The following is a 5,713-nucleotide window of genomic DNA, read 5'->3' on the forward strand; positions in this document are numbered from 1 at the left end:
TTGCGGACGTGGCGTCTGAACTCCCCGGAGATGGATTTAATGTGATGTCCGTTGCTCCGAGCGCATTTCCCTGCTGTGATTCACAGCATTCGCGGCTTTGATGGCTGGGAAATGGAGCCGATCCTGCGGCTTTCATTGGGTTAGAGAGAGGTTCATAACAATCCCAGTAATCCTAGAAATGGGACCCAGTCCAAGGCCTGGATCAGAACCCCAGGGGGAGGCTGGAATCTGAACCCGGATCTGAATTTGGGGTTCGGGCCTCTGGCGACCTAACAGACAAATCAACCCACTGGAATGAATGATGAATTATTAACCCTGGAATACAGTGTATTGCCCGGCTTTCGGAAACGGGGACAGGAACGCTGGGGGCCTCGCCACAGACATGTTGAGTGCAAACAAATCGCATGTGTGCGTGTGTTTGTTGGGGGGTGAGGTGTCTCTCTGCTTCTGGGGGCGTCTGAGTGTGTGGAGGGGGTGTATTTCTGTGTGAGTGGCTGTCCGTGGGCATGTCTGTACATGGACATTTGCACATGTGTGTGCGTTAGTCTTACCCCAAAGGATGTGCTGAGCCGGGTGTTCCTCACAGCAGCGGTCAGAGACTGACACAAGCTGCAGTGGGGTGCCAGACCCACAGCTGGGAGCCAGAATCCCCAGGACTATAATCCACGCCCAGCTGGGCTCCGGCACCTACCCAAGGCCACCTACACAAATGGGATCCAGACTTTGCGACACCATGCACGCCGGGCCGGAGGCCAGAATCTCCATGTGTGCGTCACACACCTAGCTGGGGCAGACAGACATCTGGAACCTCCAGGAGTGCCAGACACACATCTGGAACGCCCGGGATTACCAGACGTGCACAGCTGGAACGCCCAGGATTATCAGATGTGCACCGCTGGAATGCCAAGGATTACCAGACATGCATAGCTGGCCTCCAGGCTGGGACACCTGCATGACCAGATCAGGCAAACATCCAGACACCCAGTGGGCAGAGAACGCAGGCCCGTGCCACTCAGCGCACACCTGGCCTCGTGCCAGCTACCCCCCAACCCCTTTTATCTCGCGGCCCAGAGGAGCTGCCCATACCTGGTCCTACACCGCTTTCCGCTGCTCATGGCACAGCGCAGAGAGACGAGTGCTTTGCTGTCAGGGAGCCAGACTGGGCCTCTCAGCGCGGGATCCAGGAGGGCTTTTGCTCGGGGTGGGCCGGGGCTATGAAATATTCCAGGAGTTTTGTATGGCTGCAGCCCTCGCTGAGGCAATCTAGCACAGGGGCTGGATTGCCAGCCTCCAAGGGCTCTTCTTCTCCATAGGGCAAGGCAGTGCCCCACACTGGTCTCTGGGAGGTGTTCCAGGCACCACGACCCATTCACACCTTGGCCTTTCCACCCAGCTGTGGCAGTGGGTTTTCTGGGATGCAAGTGGGGGGGGGGGGTCCGAGAAGGGCAATGTGGGGAAGAGCATGCTGGTCCCAAATGCTAATCAGCTTGTCACGGAGTCCCTGGGCGATGCTCTGGAACTGCTCCCCATGAAGCCAGTCAGGACTCTGGGGAAGTCTCCTTTCTGTGAGCAGCCTGTCTTCAGGACACAAAGCTCACACAGAGCTTCCTGGGTCTGACCTCGGAGCATTCAGCATCCTCTGCCCCTCCGTGCGCTTCCCCCAGCGAGTCCACTCAGGTGGGGCTCCTGGGGAAGCCAGAGGGTCCTGCACCACAACTTCGCAGTCAGACGTGACTCTCAGCCAGCCAGTAAAACAGAGGTTTATTAGATGACAGGAACATGGTCCAAAACAGAGCTTGCAGGTGCAGAGAACAGGACCCCTCAGCTGGGTCCATTTTGGGGGGCAGTGAGCCAGACAACCACATCTGCCCTTCACTCCATGTCCCAGCCAGCCCCCAACTGAAACTCTCTCCAGCCCCTCCTTCTCTGGGCTTTGTTCCTTTCCCGGGCCAGGAGGTCACTGGATTCCTTTGTGCTCCAACCCTTTAGCTCTCACCTTGCAGGGGGGAAGGGCCCAGGCCATCAGTTCCCAGGAAACAGGGTGTTGGCCATTCTCTGTGTCCAGACTCCTGCACACACATGCCCTCTAGGGCTCTGCAATGATCATACACCCTTACCCCACCACCTAGATACTTAAGAACTGTTTAGGGGAAACTGAGGCACCCCCACACTATTCAGAGGAAACATTAAGAACAGTCCCACTTCGTCACACAGCTTCCCCACCCCCAGTCCCTACCCCATGGCTCAGCGGTTGGCTGGTTTCAGTGGGGCACGGGGCATTTAGGGAAGAGATCCCCACTGCGACTGGGACAGGGCGCAAGCCCCAGTCTGGCTCCAATGGCCTTCCTGTGCTCGCGCATCATCACGCATCACTGGAACATCCCCTGGCCCCGAGGTCACAGGGGCTCTGGCCGCATGCTGCCTCAGTTTCCCCACCTGGAAAATTCAAACTGTAAATATCAAAGGTGGGTTTCAACCCCCTGCCCTGCCATCCAGGTCATAAGAGGTCTGGGCAGGCAGGAGCGAGCCAGGCCATTCCAAAGGGAGAGGTCACTTGCGAAGGACGGGGCGGGAGCTAGGGTTTGCTTGCCAACACCTGCCCTGCCACTGGGGGCCAGCGCAAACACCATCGTGCCAGAGCAGTGTGGGGGCGGCTAATGAGTGAGAGCTCAAGCCAAGCAGAGACCAGGGTGATGGGCAGGTTAGAGAGTGTGTATGGGGCTGGGTGGCCAGGTTAGATTAGCTAGCAGGGTAGATCTAGGGCTGGATAGAGCAACAGGTGTGGACAGGATGGTGTGATAGCAGAATGATGGATCGCTGGGACCAAAGCTCTGTGAACTGCCAAGCCCCAGAGCCTAGAAAGTGCGTCTCACCCAGCCTAGGGTCGGGCCACTGAGTCTGAGCCAAGCGTCCCCAGGGGACAAGGCTCAGCCCATGGTGGAGAAGGGGGGGCTGGGGGCCTTTGGCTGAGGCCTGGGGGGGCTGGGGGATGTCTCCGCTCAGTCACAGTAACCTGCAGACACCGCCCCCCCCTCCATCCCACAGGCAGAGCCGGCGCTGGCTTCTGCTGCTGCCCAGCGGCTCTGGCAAAGGCCATTAAGGAGTCCGGTGTCCCCACGGCCCCATCTGCAGCCCCCAGGCTGGCTCTAGCATTGCTGGCCTGTCCCTGCCGGAACAGATCCAATTACCCGGGCTAATTAAGTTATCGCTCTGCTGTCACCAGCCGCCTGCCTCGCTCTCCCTTCCTCGGCAAGGCTTTGTTACGGGACAGTTCAGTTCCTTCCTGGCTGAGCCGCTATCCTGGGCCCCATCCAAGGAGCTCAGGTCTCTCTGCACCCCCACCCCCCCCGCCCCCCACAGCTATCCCGGGCCCCTCACTCACCCCACAGCCCAGGGCCCCACCCCCACCCCAGGATCTTCTGTTTAGAGCAGGTGGCTGGGACTCAGGCCTCCTGGGGTCTAGTTGCAGCTCCAGGAGGGGAGTGGGTCTAGTGGTTAGAGGCCTAGCCTGGGACCCAGGATCAAGTCCCTGCTCTGCCACAAACTCCCTGTATGACCTTGGCCAAGTCACTTAGCTTCTTTGTGCCTCAGTTTCCCATCTGTATGAAGGCACTCCTAGCCCTGTCCTGTGGCCCAGCAGTGCGGCATTAAAGCACGTGAGGTGCTCAGGGTAACAGAGGCCATATAAGCTAGATAGGGACTAGAGCAGGCACCTGCTTGCCAGGACTCCTGGGTTTTATTCCTAGCTTTGCTACTTATTACCTGTGGAACCTTGGGCAAATTAGGGGATGCCCCCCCCCGTTCCTCAGTTTCCTCATCTGTAAAATGCCTGCTATGGATATGCAGCAGGGTATTAGGACGAATGCTGAGCCTTGCCAGGCTACTACCCCCCAACCCCCTGCCCCCCCGCCCACCCCCCCGGGTCCCAGTCAGCGCTGAGGCGGACGTGCTGGGCAGAGACATTGTGGGGGCTTTTTTGTAATCCTCTCATCAAGCTGGGACAAAGCAGCGGGGGCAAGGCCAAGCTGAGCGGGAGCTAACCTTGCTCGTGCCTGGGACCCTGTAGCCTCTCCACAACACTGCGAGGTCAAGTGACTTGGCCAAGGTCATCCAGGGAGCCAGGGTCAGAATCCAGGAGTCCTGATGCCTAAACCCCTTGCCCTAATCCAAAACCCCACTCCTATCGAGCTGTGGGGCTAGAACCCAGGCATCCTGCTCGCCCACGCCCGTACCCTAACCCTGCCACCACCTTCCCAGCTGAAGACTGGGAACGAACCCAGGCATCCTGCCAGAGCAGGGCCGTGATGCTGCAAGAGGAGGGTGCAGGCCCAGCAACCTTCCAATCCCGCCACGCTCTCGAAATCGCTCAGACAAAGGCTCCCCGCAGGCCAGCCTGTCTGCACGGCCCGGGATGCTCAATGGATGATGGAGCGACGCATGCCCCTCCCCCCCCCCGAAATTTCCTCGGAAGACGCCCTAGTTCTGCCGTGTGCCAGGCTGGGGGGCTCCCGCGGTGTGGCCAGGAGCCAGACTGCCACCCTGTGCTGCCTGAGGCCGGGGACTCGTGAAAGACAGCGACCGGGCAGCCCTCCCAGGCTCTTAGCACCAGGCTGTGAGGCCTTTCTGCGCCCCCCCCGTCCTCACGCACGGGCTCCTGGGGTTGTCTGCTCTTAGCTCAGCACCGAGCGCCCGACTCCGTGAGGCTGGGATGGTGCAGGCAGGTGGTCTGCTAAGTCCCACCCCGCTACTGATCGACGCCCCTCTGTCTGACCGCCCCCCTCCCATCCGAGACCCGCCACACGAGCCAGTCCCATCCAGGGTGCCATGCACTCCTGGCAATGCCCCTCAATCCCACCCTGGAGTCCCCTGCTAGTCCAGCCCCAGGCTGCTCACTCCCCAGCTCTGCTGCTGCCCCCCAAGCCTCCCCACTGTCCCCCCATTCCAGTGCTGAGCTCTTCCCACCCTCCCAACTCAGCTTGGCCCAATGCTCCGCAACCTTGTCCCCTACCCCCAGTTCTGCTGCTGCCCCCTCCAGTCCCACCCCACAGCCCCCCCCCCCTCCACACTGGGCCAGTCCTGCCCTGGGTTCCCTTGATCCTGGTTTGAAGCACCCAGTGCTCCCCCTCCCCCCCCCGCTGTGCAACAGAGTTCCCAGGGCCAGGCAGTGCCAGGTGCTTGTCGCACAGGACCAGGGCAGCAGGACAGTCTAGCGGTTAGAACAGGAGGCATGGGATGCTCTGAGGGGCATGTGATCTAGTGGATATAGCAGGCTGCTGGGAGCCAGGACTCCTGGATTCTAGGCCCAGCTCCAGGGAAAAGCATGGTGCAATGATTAAAGCAGGAAAATCCATCTTTTCCCAGGGCTAGGAAGGTGCATTGCTCTGGGGTCAGACTAGGGGACTATAAACCAGGACTCCTGGGTTCTATTCCTGAGGCTGACACTCTTAGGCAAGGCAAGCCAGCCCTAGTGACCTTTCTCAGCTCCAATGGCCACCGAAGTCCTTCTCGCCGCTCCATGCCTCAGTTTCCCCACCCAGAAGGGGGCTGGAAAAGCCTGTGTGCCCTGGTGAGGGGAGGGTATCTGAGGGGCCTCAGATGCCGTACGCGGGCAAAGGACGAGTCACACGCTCATGGGCTAGCGACAGGGCAGAGTGGGGTCCCTCGTCAGCAAGCCATCCCCATTGGCCCAGAGACAAACCACCCAACGCGGTCA

This window comes from Lepidochelys kempii, chromosome 27 (assembly GCF_965140265.1).
Source record: "Lepidochelys kempii isolate rLepKem1 chromosome 27, rLepKem1.hap2, whole genome shotgun sequence".
In the NCBI taxonomy this organism is placed as follows: domain Eukaryota; kingdom Metazoa; phylum Chordata; order Testudines; family Cheloniidae; genus Lepidochelys; species Lepidochelys kempii.